Source organism: Rhinoderma darwinii, chromosome 2 (assembly GCF_050947455.1).
Source record: "Rhinoderma darwinii isolate aRhiDar2 chromosome 2, aRhiDar2.hap1, whole genome shotgun sequence".
Classification (NCBI taxonomy): Eukaryota; Metazoa; Chordata; class Amphibia; order Anura; family Rhinodermatidae; genus Rhinoderma; species Rhinoderma darwinii.
The window spans coordinates 106,683,549-106,703,120 of NC_134688.1; positions in this window are offsets into that span (position 1 = coordinate 106,683,549).

Sequence of the window (19,572 nt, forward strand, 5' to 3'; positions counted from 1 at the left end):
TAGTAATTTCTTGTATTCCCCATGAAATAACAATTCTGGAGCATGTTCTCTTAGAATTCTGTATTGTGCCATTCTTCTGTTATTCCTCTTAGGAAGGAATAAAAAAATTGAACATTACCATTTCCCTCGTTAATAGTGTTTATTTCTACACAGTCTGACACTGACAGCATTTATTGAATAGTGTCAGTCTGCTGGCTTTGGCTTGAAAAACTGCATGTGCGAATCCAACCTAAGGCCGCGTTCCCACGGGACGAATACGCTGCGTAAAAACAACGCAGCGTATCCGACCTGGAACCCGCAGTACATTCCGTCTGAAAACCGCACCACACCGGAAAGCAGCGGTAAAAAACGCTCATACTTACGTAACTCGTTGTTATGGCGGCGCATCCCTCCTTTGCAGTCCGGTCCGGCCTCCTTGGGTATCGCTGCAGCCCATGTGACCGCTGCAGCCTGTGACTGGCTGCAGCAGCGATCACATGACATGTAACATCATTCCAGGAGGCCGGCCCTCTGACGTCATCAAGGCCGGCCTCCTGGGCTAACGTATTATCCCATGTGATCGCCGCTTCAGCTGTGATTGGCTGCAGCGGTCACATGGGATGCAACGTCATCCCAGGAGGCCGGACTGCAGGAATAAGGAGGGCGTTCTGGATAAGTATGATTTTTTTTTCCCGTAGTTGACATTTTTGCGGTGTAATCGCTGCGCATATGCCACAAAAGTTGCAACACTTGGCTATCTGTTGCGGGTTTGCATCCACATTTAATTCAATGGGGAAAACCTGCAACGGAAAATCAACAAAAACGCAGCATAAATTGACATGCTGCGGAATTAAGTTCCGCACCGCTGGTCAATATATCAATATTTACGCAGCGTGGGCATGAGATTTTTTGAATCTCATCCACTTTGCTGATATTGTAAATGCTGCTACTGCAAATTCAAGTGGTCGACGTGTGTTACTACATGCTGGAGGTTCCTTTAGTGGTCTGCACGAGGAATCACCGTCAAATTAGAAGACTTCCCTCTGCTGTTACATGATCCAATTAGACTGCCTTCATAAGCCTCTTTCTGAGCTCTAAGGCCTCATGCACACAACCATGTTCAGTCCGTCATATATGGACCGCATGTCGGCCGCATTTCCCAGACCGAACACAGTTCAGGGAGCCAGGCTCCTAGCATCATAGTTATGTATGATGCTAGCTGTCCCTGCCTCCCTGTGAGAATTCTGTCCTGTACTGAAACATGTTTTCAGTATGGGACAGTAGTCCCTATGATGCTAGGAGCCCGGCTCCCTGAACGGTGTTCGGTCTGGGAAATGCGGCCGACATGCGGTCCGTATATGACGGACTGAACATGGTTGTGTGCATGAGGCCTAACAGGTGCTAGAGTATTAGGACCCATCCTGACTCCAGCACTCTTGTTCCAGTGCCTGTGATTGACTGTGTGAAATGCCAGCGGTTGCTGACCGCCGGCATTTCCCACCTACCGGTGGCCGCGACCGCAGGACTCTGGAATTTACGTCCACTGTGGAACACTAAAAACAAGGTTTATCTTTGAATACGCTCAGTTAAGTAAATGAAGACGTACTTTCTTGCTGCCAGAATTGGTTGAGTAAAGCCTTTTGTCTGACTATTAGACTGCAAGTGATACTAAAAAAGACAATGCGATGTGTAGGGCAGTGAATTTCAACGACCACCTAAAAAAATAACTGGTCTATTGGATAGGGGAAAAACGCTACATCAGAGAAAACAATCAACAGTCTTCTAAGTCTTTTAAGTTGATAGAAATATCCATATTGTTACTGACTTCACTCCGATTCTGCGCCGCACTCCTGCTCACGGCCGGTACTCTCCATGATGACCAGCCCACTATGCTGATGTCAGGTAAGCAGCTTTAAAAAAGTAGATCCACCTGTGTATCCTTCTACCCATTGCACATTCTATCTAAGTAAGGCCTCATTCACACAAGTGTATCCGATTCACGCGCGTGAAAAACGTGGGTGAATCGGGTCCGTGTGTGTTGCATTATGTATCAGTGTGCTTTGCGTGGGGCATGCGTTATTCACGCACTCGCAAAGCACATCTTTTTTTTAATTATTATTTTCAACAGAAGTGATGGGCATATCACGCACCGCACACGCATGTGCATCCGTGTGCGGTGCATGGTTTTCACACACCCATTGACTTCAATGGGCGCGTAAGTGCGTGATAACACACCAATATAGGACATGCAGTGAGTTTCACGCAGCGGACTCTCGCTGCGTGAAAAATCACGCATGTGTGAATGGCCCCATTGAAATCAATGGGTCCGTGTGCTGTGTGTTTCAGCGCACAGCACACGGACGTGATTCACGCTCGTGTGAATGGGGCCTTAGTTTACTTGTATTTTGAACCTGAGTCTGACCTTAATCTTAGCCTTGCCTCTGGATTTCACCTTTGTCTTGCTCCTTCAGATTTGTCCCCTGGCACTTGTAGTACGATCTCCTGCTTTTGACTCCTGGCCTTTTTTCTGGTTGTGTCTTCGATTACTGCTCTGGCATCCTAACCACTCTTTCAGTGACAACCACTGGTTTCACTCTGACTGATTCCACTTTACTCCCAAGATTCCTACAGTGCAACCACCAATTGGTGACTAGAGATGAGTGAATCAATTCTACGCAACTCAAATTCAGTCCGAAATTCACAAAAGTTTTGGATTCGGTGAAACTTTTGGGGTTCTTATCGCAAGAATCTCGGCCTTACAGGCAGCCTTCTCAAAATACACTGCGATTATTTACCAACACCCATATATGTTGCAGTCACTTTGACATTACTAATGCTGGCTTTGCATTTAATAATGGTTGGATACAGTCCTAGAAGATATCAGAGAGTCAAACACGAGTTTTCATGGCAATCGTTGCACTTTTTTGGGGAATTTTTTTTTGACCGAATCGAATAGAACGGTTGATGCGAATAGGACACTGAACAAATTTCAGGAAATTCGCTCATCTCTATTGGTGACTACTCTATTGATAACGGGGATTTTGAAATCCAACCAGAAAAACATCCAGCAAAGCCAGCATTAAATCAACTGTAGTTTAAAAGATCCACTTCCCAGTGAGAATTTTAACACATCACATACAATACAGGGCGAAAAATATGTGGACCCCCTCCTACTTAATAATTTCAGGTGTTTCAGCTACACCCATTGCACACAGGTGCATAAAATCAAGCACACAGCCTACAATATCCATAGACAAACATTGGTAGTAGTTTGGGTCCTACTGAAGCGCTCAGTGACATTAAACGTAGTACTGTCATAGGCAGGGATTTCAGGGCCCCATACAGCTAAATTATCTGGGCCCCCCTACCGTGGCACCGCCCGTTAACAATACTCCGTCCAGCACCGTATCACGCTCTTTGTGTGATACATAACTAATAACTTTTTATTTGGCCGAAAGATTTTGAAGCCTGCCACCACGACAAGGTAGACTCTTTTGGCAGGGCCCTACTCTACTCTAACGTAAAAATATATAGACTTTATTCCTTTTTCTGCAGATTTTGAATATAATACTTAAAGGGGTTTCCCAGCCCCTAAAAATTGATGCCCTATCCTCAGGATAGGCCATCAATAGCTAATGGGTCGGGGTCCAACTACCGGGACCCCCGCCGATCAGCAATTTTGTAGGGAGTGCAGCGCTTGTATGAGCGCTGCTACCCCTTCATTTCTACTTCTCACTGTGAATCGTCAACACAGATGTAGTGCAATTCAGAGTATTGCAGCCTCCTCACATTCACTTCAATGTGAGAAGGCTGCAATACTGTGAATCGCCACTACATGCGTGTCGACGATTCACAGTGAGCAAGCAGAAATGAAGGGGTAGCATCACTCGTACCGAGCCCAAAAGTATTGATGGCCTATCCTGAGGATCAAAAATAGATGCATAAGAGCAAAGGAGAAAAGAGTTGTTAAAACAGTGGCATAACAATTGCGGTCACAGGGGGTGGGTCGACCTGGAATGGGCGAGCCCCACTTAAAACCGGATCCTCATATTTAACGAAGCGTTAGGACGGTGTATGCCAGATGTGGTAGTGGGCCTTGTGTATCAGGCCATGAAGGCAAGAGTACTGAGTAGTGGGGAGTTTTTTAAATTTTTTATGTCAGTTCGGAGGTCCATGCTTAAGGTGGACAAGCTATTCAAAAGTGTGGCATGGGGCCCAGCACAATGTAGTGTGACATCTTGGGGACCACTTAGCTCACAGGATCGCTATCTCCAGGGTGAGATGGTTGGCACACTTATGAAGTTCACTCCAACTCATTGATTAAAAGTTTAAACCAGCCGCAGCTAGCTTTATTGTCTTCACCACAGCAAGCAGTGTTACAACAAAAAACATATAAAATAAACCCTAGGCCGTCCAGCCTCTAACTAACACATTCAGTGTGCCTCACTACGAGACACTGAGCCTTGTGCCCAGCACCTCAAAACATAGGCAGTTTGTACCTTACACGTTGGTGACTCTCGCAGGCTAGCATGCCTGTCTTCCCCAGACTGAGAGCCCTGTGTGTACAGCACAGACCTCAATTAAAGAGCCACCTCAGGTGAAGCCTACCTAGGCTCATCAGACAGCCCAAGACATGGAATGTCTGTATGGAGTGGAAGCCGCCCTTCTCCTTCACACTCCAGCAAACCAGGCCCTATTCCAGGCTTTACACCCAAGCAACAGCAGAGAAAACCCTCGCTGCTGTACATGTTCCCTGGTTGCTTAAAACCGGACAGTTTCTGCACAGTCCAGTAGCTGCACTGCTACAGTAGTTATACCCCTGTGTGTAAATATTATTCTAATTCTATATGTTACCCATTTATTCATTTATGTATATATATAAACATTGTAAAGTGCTTCGTCATTAGTTCTACAGAGTTTTAAACTTTAGGGTTAACGCTTATGACATTGTGAGCGTGACGTCAAGATGTGCTAGATTGCAGCATGAGACTGCTGAGCAACTTAAATACACCCCAGCTAGACGCACATTGAAGCAGCTGCTTACAGGTTAAAAAGCAACCATTCAGTCCAAAAAAACAAAAACTAATTAAAAACTGCAAAATTATTGTTAACCTACCTGCTGGCCTCACTTTCTTGCTTCTGGCTCTGCTTCCTTATTCCGGTCCTCGTTTTCCGGAATCCAAGATGGCTGGTGCTGTCTCAGACGTGCATATAGAAAGCATTGCCTGCCAGTCTGAGGCATGCCCCCACTTCCTTCACTGCTCTCAGAAGGACAAGCACCGATGATGTCAGCGATGTGTCCATCTCTTCTGACACTTCTCCTGCTGGGTTCTTGACAGGGGTTCCGGCTGCAGCAACCTCCTCACTGACAGCGCGTCAGTGGAGGACGGAGGAAGACAGCGCCAGGGTTGTCATGAATCATCTTCTGTACGTAAGTATATTACATTGTATGCTGGTAACGGTCTTATATGTTTTATTGTCTTTGTTTTTTTTAAAGGTTTCCGTGTCTTGGACTACATAAGATCGTCGTGGTATTGAATTTTTACCAATAAAATGGTCAAAGCGGGCTGTAGGGGGCAGTTTATTTCAATAAAGTGTTTTTATATTTTTTTCAACTGTGTAACAGAACTAGTAATCAAGCTGTCTGACTGACACCTCTCCATTACAATTGCTAGGGCTTGGTGTCAGTCAGAGGTGTGCTATGTCCACCTTTGGCTGACACTAATCCCTCTAATTACCTCAGTACCCAATGCACCAGGGGTACTGGGAAGAGGCGAGAACCATCAGGAGTGGCCCAACCAACGTAATGGGCAGCCGCAGGCCGGTGTTTTTAGGATAGGAACTGACCAATAGCCATGGACCTTCCCATCAGACTGCAGCTATTGATTTTCTCCATGTTTTTTTTTAATATATATTTTAGTATTTATAGCATAGTGTAATGCCTTTCTTAAAAAAAATAAAAACAATAAGTAAATGATATAAAGAAAAAAACATGTGGGGTCCTCCTATTTCTCTATCCAGCCAAGAAAAACCAACAACTGCAGTCTGAAATTGTCAGGATGGGAAGGTCCATGGCTATTGGTTCCTTCCCATCCTAAAAACACCAGCCTGCGGCTGTCCCAGAGGCCACCCATCATATTAGATGGGCCGCTCCTGATAGTCCTTGGCTCTTCCCAGTACCCCTGGTGCGTTGGGTACTGGGGTAATAGATTGGAGGGGTTGGTGTCAGGGAAAAGGGGACATAGCACACCTCTGACTGACGCAAAGCCCTAGCGATTGTAATGGAGAGGTGTCAGTCAGACACCTCGATTACTAGTTCTGTTATACAGTGGAAAAATGCATAAAAAACACTTTATTTAAATAAACTGCGCCCCCCTACAGCCCGCTTTGACCATTTTATTGGTAAAAATTTGATCCTACGACGATCTTAAGTAGTCCAAGATACTGAAACCTGTAAAAAAAAAACACAGACAATAAAACATAAAAGACCGTTACCAGCATACAATGTCCAAGAGAAGGTGTATGGGCAGCACAGTAGAACAAAAACCTTCAGGGCTTAAGGGTGCAAGCCTCCAGGGATCCGACTTGTAAATCCCCAATGGTATACAAATGTAAGGAGAAAGAGGCAGCACTCCATGGTTCAAAAAATAGAACGTTTATTCACCCATCAGTGAAAAAGGTGCAACGTTTCAGCTGCTCAATGCAGCCTTTGTCAAGCAAAACAAAACTTTGATTGACAAAGGCTGCATTGAGCAGCTGAAACTTTGCACCTTTTTCACTGATGGGTGAATAAACTTTCTATTTTTTGAACCTTGGAGTGCTGCCTCTTTCTCCTTACATCAGCATACAATGTGATATACTTACATACAGAAGATGATTCATGCCAATCCTGGCGCTGTCTTCCTCCGTCCTCCACTGACGCGCTGTCAGTGAGGAGGTTGCTGCAGCCGGAACCCCTGTCAAGAACCCAGCAGGAGAAGTGTCAGAAGAGATGGACACAGTGCTGACATCATCGGTGCTTGTCCTTCCGAGAGCAGTGAAGGAGGTGGGGGCATGCCTCAGACTGGCAGGCAACGCTCTCCACATGCAAGTCTGAGACAGTAGCAGCCATCTTGGATCCCGGACAACTGGGACCAGAATGAGGGAACGGAGCGGGAAGCAAGAAAGTCAGGCCAGCAGGTAGGTTAACAATAATTTTACAGTTTAATTCTTTTTTTTTTTTGTTCAACGTGTATGGGAATAACGGAAACACCAGAGTACATGCTTGACCGCCGCTCCGTACAAGCTCCGCCTGCATGGGAGTGCAAGTTTTATTTTGCCCAAAATGTAAGGCTGTGTTCACACCTGCATTCAGCTTTCCATTATTCTCCTCCGTCAGAGCAGAACAACGGAAAAATTAGAAGCGCCTGTTCCATTGCACAACAGACAACACCTGCCGCCAACTAAACCTATTGTCTTTAAGGGATTTTGTCGGATTTCTGTTGGGGTGTCCGTGGTTTTTAACGAAAACAATAGGGCAGAATGCTGCACTATTGTATCCGGTATTCTTGGTCAGATCTGTAACGGAGCCTCCAACGCAGATGTGAACAAGGCCTAACAAAAAAGTTTTGTATATTTGAAGCTGGTTCACAAAAAAATAAAATAATTCTACTGGACCAACAGAAGGGGCTGGACGCAGCCTGCAGGGCTTAAGGGGAAGCCTCCATGACCTCTCTGGTAGGGAAAGGGTTAACAGGTGAGGGAGAGTTGTAGGGAGTCGGAGGGGGGGACAAGGAGGAGTCAGGGGGCCGTTGCTGCGCTTCCCGCTGTTTTCGGCATTGAGCCGGAAGCAGCGGGAGGAGTAGCACAGGGAAGACAAGCTCCCCGTTGCCCGCGCTCGTAAATATGTCGGAGGCAGTTTTATTAGAGCAGCTGCGTGCAGCTGCTGTGCACCACGGTCTCGGATGGCTGGAGGAGACCGTGGCTGCATTAGCGAGGATCCCGGACGCCGTTTTGCCACGTCAGGCCCGGCGTTCGGGGTCTGTTGCAGGAGACAGGCTCCCCTCCCCCGGCCCCCTTCCTAGCATGGCGGCGGGGGGGGAGTCGGCAACAACCGCTCCTGCTCGGAGCAGGCAGAGAGCGTTGCCGGGGGTGACGGCGACGCAGGCCGGGTCGACCCGTCCCTCCCGGCGGCCCCGACCTCCAGAGCGCCTCAGTCCTGAGGCAGTCCCGCGGACACGGCGTCGCAGAGGGAGCCCGATCTCGGACGCTGCAGGCCAGGCAGCTGGGAGGACCGCCCCTTCCCAGGCCCTGCGTCCTGGCAGGAATCCCAAGCCGCGACGGGGTCCGGCGGTAAGCAGGGAGTCGCAGGCCGGCTCCCTGTCACCCCTCCCCCATCGGATGGAAGATTTGGAGGACAAGGTACGGCCGCCCCGCCTGGTGATGTTCCGGCCAGGGGGCAGGCTTCTTCAGGATCATCGAGACGGACGCCTAGATCTGCAGCGACGTTGAGGCAACAGGTCCGGTCGGAAGTCTGGGTTCCATCGGTCGGGCGGCAGGTTGCCGGCCCATCGGTCAGCGCTTCATCATCTCCGATCCGAAGATGTCGGTGGGATGGCCAGTCGTCTGCGAGAGAAGAGCTGGAGGAAGGTGAACTGGACGCGTATCGTCGAGGTCAGGATGGTCCGGTTGACGGGAACACAGCGCCTGTGCGGCCCGGTGAGTGTGTAACTCCATCATTGTCATATCCAGCGATTTTTATGTCGGGTGTCGGCGGGGGGGAGGCTAGCGTCGCATCGGTGGCCGGTAGTGGCGCGGGCGGGCGCGATGGCGCTGGTCTGGCAGATTTAGTGGGTTGCTTGAGGGAGCTGGTCGGGTGCCTAGATAGGGCGGCGGCGCCGGTAGTCACGGAAGTGTCCCCGGCGGTAGTGTGGGAGGGCCCCAGGGACGTGGGATTGTTACAGGCGCGGCCCGTGCTGGCAGTTAGGGAGGCGGTCGCGGTGTCGGTACAGACCGAGGCACAAAAAGATGGCGATCGGGTGCGTATTGATGACCGTGCTCGTGGGGAGGTGTACGTTTGTTTCGAAGGTCCGTTGGGGGCGCATTTAAAGCAGGAGGTGCGTGAGCGGATCTGGAAGGACGAATATGTTGAGATTTTTTCTCTCTTGCCGCTCGCTAAATTTAATTTGGATAAGAGCAAGCGGGACGAGAGTAAAAAGGACGAGGAGGAACGGCGGCGGTATAGGCTTATCCCGCAGACGTTCGTTAATTGGTCGCAGGCGTTCGCCATATTGGCTAGTGTGATAGGGGAAAAGGCGCCGGAAAATTGTTCGGCGTTGTTTTGTTATTTTGATGCCATTGGGGAGGCTCATAGGGCGTATGGGGGTCAGGCGTGGCTGCGATATGATGAGCAATTCCGTCAGCGGAAAGCGGTTCGGCCGGCGATTCGGTGGGACCAGAAGGATATTGCTCTCTGGTTACGGGTTACGGCTCCGGTTAGGCAGTCCTTTCCCGGGAGCGCCGGCCAAGGAGGCCAGTCTAGTCAGGTTGGACAAGGCGGCGGGGGAAAGGCGGGCTTTTGCTGGCAATTTAATGAAGGCCAGTGTAAGTTCGGGGCCACGTGCAAGTTCAAGCACGTGTGTTCCGAGTGTAATGGTGCATCACACGGGGTGGCAAAATGTCTGCGAAAAAAGAGGTCAGGGAACCAGTCCTCCGCGGCTGGCCAAGGGGGTGTCACCGGTGAGGGTGGAAAAGATGGCCCCTTATCTAAATGAGTATCCGGATAGGGCGGCGGCTAAGTTGCTTTACGAAGGGTTTTGTGTTGGTTTTGTTATTCCTCCGCCTCCTTATGAGGTTCCGGTTACGCGGAGGAATTTAAAATCGGCTTACTTGCATGCCAAAGTCGTGTCGGAAAAATTGTTAAAAGAAGTTTCGTTGGGTCGCATGTCGGGGCCTTTTGTTGAGTCGCCTGTAAAAGATTTAGTTGTGTCCCCGTTGGGTATTGTTCCTAAGCGCGAGCCCGGAAAATTTCGTTTGATTCAACACTTATCGTATCCCAAGGGTTCGTCGGTAAATGACGGGATTGATCACGAGTTGTGCTCCGTAGTCTATACCTCATTCGATAAGGCGGTGGGTTTAGTGCGGGCTGCAGGTCCAGGTGCGCTGCTAGCAAAAACCGATATCGAGGCGGCGTTCAGGTTGTTGCCAGTTCATCCAGAAAGCCAACGGCTGTTGGGTTGTTTTTGGAATGGGGCTTTTTACGTGGATCGGTGCCTTCCGATGGGGTGTTCCCTTTCTTGTGCATACTTCGAGGCGTTTAGTAGCTTCGTGGAGTGGGTAACGAGGGGAGTATCCGGGGTCGACTCGTTGATCCATTACTTAGATGATTTTTTGTGCGTTGGCCCGGGGGGGTTCGCCGGTTTGCGGTAATTTGCTTTATGCACTACAGAAGGTGGCGAGGGATTTTGGGATCCCTTTGGCGCCAGAAAAAACGGAGGGCCCGGTAGCGACGATTTGTTTTTTGGGAATTGAAATAGACTCGGTGGCAATGGAGTGTCGTCTCCCTGCGCATAAGTTGGGTGCTTTGAGGCTGGAGGTACGGCGGGCTTGTAGACTGAAGAAAATGACGCTGCGGGAGCTTCAGTCGCTGCTGGGGAAGTTGAATTTCGCCTGCCGGATTATGCCAATGGGGAGGGTGTTTGGTAGAAGGTTGGCGGCGGCAACGGCGGGAGTGCGTGCGCCGCATCATTTTGTGCGGCTCAAGGAGGAGCACCGAGCTGATCTTCAGGTTTGGGATGACTTCTTGGGCCAGTACAATGGTCGCTCGCTATGGATGGCCCCAGCGCAGGATACGAGTGATTTGAATATTTTTACGGATGCGGCTGGGGCGGGCGGTTTTGGAGCTTACGGGGGAGGTCCGTGGTGCGCAGGTCAATGGCCGGCTAGTTGGGTGTCCAGTGGACTCACGCGGAATCTGGCCCTGCTCGAGCTGTTCCCCATCGTGGTGGCGGCTACCATTTGGGGGGACAGGCTCAGGGATAAGAAGGTTCATTTTTACTGCGACAACATGGGGGTGGTGCTGGCCATTAATAACATCACGGCGTCCTCTCCTCCGGTAGTTCAATTGTTGCGACATTTAGTGTTGGTGTGTTTGTCGTTGAACGCGTGGGTGGTGGCGGTGCATGTGCCGGGAGTACGGAATTGTATCGCTGATGCTCTTTCTCGCTCGCAGTGGGACCGGTTTCGGCAATTGGCACCGGCAGCGGAACGTCTCGGTTTGGCTTGTCCGGAACATCTTTGGGATCTGGTCTCGGTCCCGTAGAACAACTGTTACAAAGGTCTTTGGCGCGCACGACGTGGAGTGCTTATGCTGCTTGTTGGAGGCAGTGGGAGGAGTGGGTAAGAGAGTTGGGTGACGTCAATACGGATAGAGACAGGTTGGTGGCACTTTTGTACTGGTTAGGGGACGCCTGGGAGGCGGGGTTTTCAGTGGCAAAGGTGAACCGGTTCATATCTGCGGTGGCGTTTGGTTTTAAGTTGCGAGGCTTTCAGGATGTATCGAAGGAATTTCTGGTGTTGCAGGCTTTGAAGGGGTTGCGCCGAGGTAGAGTGGAGGCGGATAGTAGAAGGCCTGTGTCGTTTGCTTTGCTAAGCGCGTTGGGCGGTTCATTAGCATCGGTCTGTCGTTCTTCAGACGAAATGGATTTGTTTTGGTTAGCTTTTTCGTTAGTGTTCTTTGGGGCATTTAGGATAGGTGAGTTGGTGTCGCCAAGTACCAAGCAGGCAGGGGGGCTGAGATCTGGGGAGGTGAGCCTATTCGCAGATCGCCTGGAGGTATGGTTGCGTCGGTCGAAAACTGACCAATTGGGGAAGGGTAAGCTGATAGTTTTGTTCGCCCTCCCGGGGTCGGTTATGTGCCCAGTAGAGTGCATGCAGGGTTTTAAGCCAAAAGGGGGGTCTCCAGATTTGCCTTTGTTACGTCATGTGGATGGGTCGTTTTTGTCCAGGTTTCAGTTTGGAGCTGTATTTAAAAAATGTTTGACGGCGGTTGGTGTCATATTCATCTCATTCCTTCAGGATTGGCGCAGCAACAGAAGCGGGGCGCTGGGGGTTGGATGATGAAGGGGTGCGGCGTATTGGTCGTTGGGAGTCCAACAGATTTAAGTCCTATGTCCGCCCCCATATGTTATGAGGTTTGTTGTTAACGCTTAAGAAATGTTATATGGTGGTGTCTAATTGTTTTTTCCGTTTCAGATTCGCCTCCGTGTTTGGTGTGGTTGCTGGGTCATTCTTACGTGCACTGGGGGGCTTTGATGGCAGACGTCCGCCCGGACGGTCGCCAGTTGCGCATTCCGCGACAGGATGCGGTTGTGCATTGGCTGGGATTTAGAGGTATGTCTTGGAGCAGGGTGTTGGCGGAATTCCAGACATATGCCCGGCTTGATAGGGTTCCGGAGGTCTTAGTGTTGCACGTGGGTGGGAATGACTTAGGAGTCCGCCCCTTTCGTGAGTTGGTGCGGGATATCAAACACGATATGTTGTGTTTGTGGGTTTCTTATCCCAAGTTGGTAATAGTGTGGTCGGACATAGTCCCAAGGAAACATTGGCGGTTGGCTAGATCTGTGGAGAGAGTCAATAAGGCTCGCATTAAAGTTAATCGGGCGGTGTCCCGTTTTGTGGCAAAAAACGGGGGCATTTGCGTGAGGCACAGGGATTTGGAGTCAGGAGTGGGGAATTTCTGGAGGAGTGACGGGGTTCATCTGACCGAGGTTGGCATTGATCTTTGGAGCTTGGCGATAGCAGAAGGAATAGAAAGGGCGGTGGTGGTGTGGAGGAACTCACAGGCTTAAGGTGGTCAAGGCCTGTTTCGCTGTGGCGGGGGGAGTCCTTGAGGCCAGTCAGTACAAAATGGTGGGGGGGTCGCATCGGGGGTATGCGTCCCCCAAAAAAGGTACATGGTTGAAGACTTCATCGGGTGTTATCCCTTTGAAGTGGTCTTATGGTGGAAGGTATATCACTTGAAGGCTTCATCGGGTGTTATCCCTTTGAAGTGGACTTCTAGTGGTCGGTATATCACTTGAGGGCTTCATCGGGTGTTATCCCCTTGAGTGGACTTCTAGTGGTTGGAGCCATCTGCAGAGGTGAACGGTGCTTCCGAGCTGGTTTACGGCTGGAGGTAATTGGTGGTTTGCAGATGGCTAACTCGGTGTGTTCTTAAAAAAGGAATATCTGAAAGGGCTTCAAGGACTTCCTCTGCTCGGGTTAATGTTAACGTTAAATTGTTATTTACGATTCTGACCCATGTTGGGTCATGTGAATTATTAGAAGGAATTCTCTGGTGGATTCCTAACTAGTTATCCGAAGGTTTCGGAAATAAATTGTTTTTATAAAACTGTGAAATTAATAAACGGCTGCTGTGGCCATTTCACATCCAACCTCGGTGTCACGTGTCTTTCCTAAAGGTGGGGGTGGGGGGATAGGATGGGGTAAGGGAAGGTTCATTAACACACGACTCTACTTAGGCAGGTCAAGAAGGGGCTGGACGCAGCCTGCAGGGCTTAAGGGGAAGCCTCCATGACCTCCCTGGTAGGGAAAGGGTTAACAGGTGAGGGAGAGTTGTAGGGAGTCGGAGGGGGGGACAAGGAGGAGTCAGGGGGCCGTTGCTGCACTTCCCGCTGTTTTCGGCATTGAGCCGGAAGCAGCGGGAGGAGTAGCACAGGGAAGACAAGCTCCCACCCTCCCACCCTTGGTTTGTTACTTTGTGGGTCTTTACGTACGTCCGTCTATGAGTGTTGTGTTTTATTTGTGTGCTTATTTAACATGTTTTTCCTTTTTCCGGAGTAGGTTCTGTTGTCATGGCAGCTGGCGGGGGGAGTCTTTGAGGCCAGTCAGTACAAAATGGTGGGGGGGTCGCATCGGGGGTATGCGTCCCCCAAAAAAGGTACATGGTTGAAGACTTCATCGGGTGTTATCCCTTTGAAGTGGTCTTCTGGTGGAAGGTATATCACTTGAAGGCTTCATCGGGTGTTATCCCTTTGAAGTGGACTTCTAGTGGTCGGTATATCACTTGAGGGCTTCATCGGGTGTTATCCCCTTGAGTGGACTTCTAGTGGTTGGAGCCATCTGCAGAGGTGAACGGTGCTTCCGAGCTGGTTTACGGCTGGAGGTAATTGGTGGTTTGCAGATGGCTAACTCGGTGTGTTCTTAAAAAAGGAATATCTGAAAGGGCTTCAAGGACTTCCTCTGCTCGGGTTAATGTTAACGTTAAATTGTTATTTACGATTCTGACCCATGTTGGGTCATGTGAATTATTAGAAGGATTTCTCTGGTGGATTCCTAACTAGTTATCCGAAGGTTTCGGATTTAAATTGTTTTTATAAAACTGTGAAATTAATAAACGGCTGCTGTGGCCATTTCACATCCAACCTCGGTGTCACGTGTCTTTCCTAAAGGTGGGGGTGGGGGGATAGGATGGGGTAAGGGAAGGTTCATTAACACACGACTCTACTTAGGCAGGTCATGCCTATTTAGAGACAGGCAGCAGCTCCAGGAGAGACATCATAAGGGTAGGAACACACTAGGCTGGTACACTGAGTAAGACTACACAGCTTATCCGCCCCGGTAGCCGCAGGGAATTCCGCCAGCAAAACCGCACCAAATAGTGGTGCGAGTTTCGTGAGGCATGTCCGCTGCGGAAATCCTGCAGGGAAACAAAAAGTTTAGACTTACCCCTGCCGTAGTCTAAGTGGCACATCTCTCTCTTCTGAATGTATCCCCACCTCCTGGGATGACGCTGTAGACCATGTGACCACTGCAGCAGTCACATGGGATGAAACGTCATGACAGGAGGCCGGGCTGCGCTAAGAGTAGAGGATCGCTTCGCCAGAACTACGGCCGGGGTAAGTCTAAACTTTTTTATAAATTTAAAATAAAAAAATACCTTTTTTTTCTCATTTATGATTTTTGCAGCGATTCCGCAGAACAAATTGACATGCTGCGGCTTAAAATAACCACACTGCAGGTCAATTTTTTTTGCTGTGTGTGCATGAGATTTGTTCAAATCTCGTCCTCTCTGCTGCTACTGTTATACGCTGCGGATTTTCCGCAATGAAATGTGTTGCATAAAATCTGCATCGTTCATGCCTAGTGTGTTCCTACTCTAACGATAAGGCCTAGTTCACAGAGTTTTAGGGCCTTGATATTGACTCGGACGCTGCGTCATGATCAGCGCCAAAATACGTCCAAAACCGCCTTCCATTGATTTCATCTGAAATCAATGGGAGCCAGTTGCGGAAAAAATAAAAAGCAGCATGTCCGTTCCGCCTCTGAACTCCCATCGAAATCAATGGGAGGCAGAAAATGCATTTTTCACTGCGCTTTTTGTCTGCGGTCCTCAATCGCCGCGGGCAAAAAACTCAGCAAAAAACGCAGCAAGATAGTGTGGGCAGGTCAAAATCTGCCTCAAAATTCTTTAAGGAAGTGAGCGTGGTTGCGCGCGTCCACTCTCGGGAGCGCACGGTCGTCCGGTCGGTGTTTGACGGCTGAGCCCCCATGACGAGAGGGGGGCCCACAGCTCACGACTTTCTTTTAGTGAAAATAATGGGCCCCATTGCAGGGGCCTGTTTTTTTTTCTACCAAACGCAAGTCACGGCAGTTGCCGGGCCCCCTTTCAATTAGGTTTGGCCGGGGCCCTTACAGCAATACCCCTAGTACTGCCCTGATAGTGGCCCTGATAGCGTCATAGGATGTCACAAGTTTGTTTGTGAAATTTCACAAGTTTCTTTGTGAATTCTCTGATCTGCCCCGGTCAACTGTAAGCTAACCTCCCAACTTTCAAGTATCGCAAAGAGGGACAACCTTTTTTTTCCTTTTAAGCCAACCCTTTCAGCCTGCCCAATCCCCGACCATACACACCTGCTTCAGCCCACACAGTATCATGCTCTCACAGTGCCTCCCCAGTATAATGCCCCCATAGAATCCCACACACAGCATAATACCCCATAGCTGCCTTCATACAGTATAATGCCCACACAGATGCTTCCATACAGTATAATGCCCAGACAAATTCCCCCATATAGTATAATGCCCCATAGCTGCCTCATACAGCATAATGCCCCCGTAGCTGCCCCATACAGTATAATGCCCCTATACATTATAATGCCCACACAGATGCACCCATACAGTATAATGTCCCCATAGCTGTCCCCATACAGTATAATGCCCACACAAATTCCCCCTTACAGTATAATGCCCCATAGCTGACCCCATATAGTATAATGCCCATAGCTGCCCCCATACTGTATAATGCCCCCACAAGATAATGACCCTATAGCTGTCCCATACAGTATGTCTCTTTAGCTGCCCCATACAGTATATGGCCCCTTTGGCTGCCCTCATACAGTATAATTTCCCATCCTGCCCCCAGACAGCATAATCCCGCCTTAGCTGGCCCCATTCAGTATAATGACCCTTAGCTGCCCCTAATTCCAGTGCCCACATATCAAGAGCCAGTGCCCACATAGATAGTGCCACAGTGCCCATGTAGATAGTGACGTCAGGGGCTCCATCTAGGAATGGAATCCTTGGCCAGAGAAAGGCAGCAATGCTCTGCCTGGGCATTCCACTCAAGGATCAGCCCCTGCCATCACTGTCCATATATGGATAGTGACGCCAGGGGCTCCTCCAGGAGCGGAATTCCCAGCCAGAGTGCAGGCAATGCTCTGGCTGGGTATTCCGCTCCTAGAGGGAGCCCCTGATGTCACTATCCTTATATGGAAAGTTACACCTGGGGCTACTCCTAGAGCGGAATACCCGGCCAGAGCGTCGGCAACGTATTGGCCGGGGATTGTGCTCCAGGAGGAGCACCTGACATCTCTGTCCATATATGGACAGTGATGTTAGGAGATTTTGAGATGCCGGAATCGCTAGCCAGAGGATCGGCAATGCTCTGGCAGGGATTCCCACTCCAGGAGGAGCCCCTGACAACACTGTCCATATATGGGGCTTTGAGATGCCAGAACCCCTGGCCAGAGTGTGGCGGCAACTCTCTGGCTGGGGATTATGCTCCTGGAGGAGCCACTGACGTCACTGTCCATATATGGACAGTGATGTTAAGGGCTTTGAAATGCTGGAATCCGCAGGCCAGAGCATCGGAAACGACCTGGCCGGGTATTTCGCTCCAGGAGGAGCCACTGACGAAACTGTCCATATATGGACAGTGATATGAGGGGCTTTGGAATGCCGGAATCCCCGGCCAAAGCATCGGCAATGCTCTGGCCGGGAAATCTGCTTTAGGAAGAGTCCCTAACGTCACTCTCCATATATGGACACTGATGTTGGTGGTTTTTAGATGTCGGAATCCCCACCTGGGTGGCGGCAACACTCTGCCAGAGATTCCATAAATGGATGTGATGTCAAGGGCTTTCCCAAGAAAGCGTCCTGAGGATGCTTATACAGTTGACACCGGGACATACCACTGGCCCCCCGAGACAGTGGGAAACTGCCCGGATTCAGGAACTATCCCACTGAATCCGGGATAGTTGGGAGCAGTGGCGTAACTACCGCCGTAGCAGCAGTAGCGGCTGCTACGGGGCCCGCGGCATGAGGGGGCCCGTGTCGCCCGCCGGCACGGGCCCCCACCATGGCCGGAGGCTCCGCTAGCAGCCGCTATGGCTGCTACAGCGGGACGCCACTGAACAGTACGGCAGAGCAGGGAGGTATCTCCCTGCTCTGCCATTAAGCAAAAGACATGTATCCCCTATCCACAGGATAGGGGATACATGTATGATCACTGGCAGCGATAGGGAGAATGGGGGACTGAAAGTCCCCTGAAGTTCTCCATCACAAACCTCGGACATCCGGGGTCTGTGTCGGCAGCTCCGTAGAAATGAATGGAGCGCCGGTCCCGCTTGTGCGCATGCGTGACCAGCGCTCCATTCATTTCTACAGAGCTGCGCAGACGCCGGAAGTCAGAGGTTAGTCATGGAGAACTTCAGGGGGACTTTCGGTCCCCCGTTCTCCCTATCGCTGCCAGCGATCACACATGTCTCCCCTATCCTGTGGATAGGGGATACATGTCTTTTATTAGGACACACTGTAGGTCGCATTTTTTTTGGAGGGGGGATGCTGTATGGCGTTCCCTACAGGGGGGGGGACGCTGTATGGCGTTCCCTACAGGGGGGGGATGCTGTATGGCGTTCCCTACAGGGGGGGACGCTGTATGGCGTTCCCTACAGGGGGGGACGCTGTATGGCGTTCCCTACAGGGGGGACACGCTGTATGGCGTTCCCTACAGGGGGGGCTGTATGGCGTTCCCTACAGGGGGGGCTGTATGGCGTTCCCTACAGGGGGGCTGTATGGCGTTCCCTACAGACCCCCCCTGTAGGGAACGCCATACAGACTCCCTGTAGGTAACGCCATACAGTCCCCCCTGTAGATAACGCCAGACAGCCCCCTCTGTAGGGAACGACATACAGCCCCCCCCTCCGTAGATAACGCCATACAGTCCCCCCTCTAGATAACGCCATACAGCCCCCTCTGTAGATAGCGCCATACAGTTCCCCCTGTAGATAGCGCCTTTCAGTCCCCCTGTAGATAGCGCCTTTCAGTCCCCCTGTAGATAGCGCCATACAGCCCGCCTGTAGATAGCGCCATACAGCCCCCCTGTAGATAGCGCCATACAGCCCCCTCTGTAGATATCTACAAAGGGCTGTATGGCGTTATCTACAGGGGGGGCTGTATGGCGTTATCTACAGGGGGGCTGTATGGCGTTATCTACAGGGGGGCTGTATGGCATTCTCTATGGGGGGCTGTATGGCGTTGTCTACAGGGGGGCTGTATGGCGTTATCAAAAGGGGGGGTTTGTAAAAAAGGCACTATCTACAAGGGGGGGGGTTGTGTGACACCCAGGGGAGGGGGGACCCAGTCAAAAGTTTGCTATGGGGCCCAGTCTTTCCTAGTTACGCCCCTGGTTGGGAGGTATGCTGTAAGTGCTATTATCATGAAGCAAATGCAGGTGTAATGGTAAAAATGTGTTTCTATTGTACTCAATGTCCTAAAAGAGTTATTAAAGTTCAGTTAGGTTAGTGCTAACACAAATATTAAGCAGTAAAAACTAGTTTTGGCTAGTTCCCCAAGTAGGAGGTTAGGATTATCTCCTAGACAATTTCAGGGTCTAGTTTTATCATGCTAGTAAAGTATGCATATTTTGCTTTCCTTTAGTTGTTATTTCATATTATGATTGGTGACGGCGCCCAACTGATGTCAAATAATAGGTGTTGTGCCAAGTGATGCTCTCCCATTTTGCTAAACAATAAAAGAAGGGGGCTGAGGGAGTGTCCTTCATCAGACTCAGAACTGTATGTGTCTGTGTCTTGTTGTAGCAGACTGCCGTCCTCTTTTACAATTGGGAACACAGGGTGAACTGATTTGATAGCATTTGTCTATTACCTAACCTTTGAATTATTGAAGTAAAAAACTGAAAAAAATTCAAGAAGCGCATCTAGTGCATTACTGTTATTAGGGTGGTTTGTAGAAACAGGTAGACAAATATTTTCACCTTATGGTGTTGTACGGTCGGTACATGACATGGCTAGCGGTCACATGTTATGATCCATA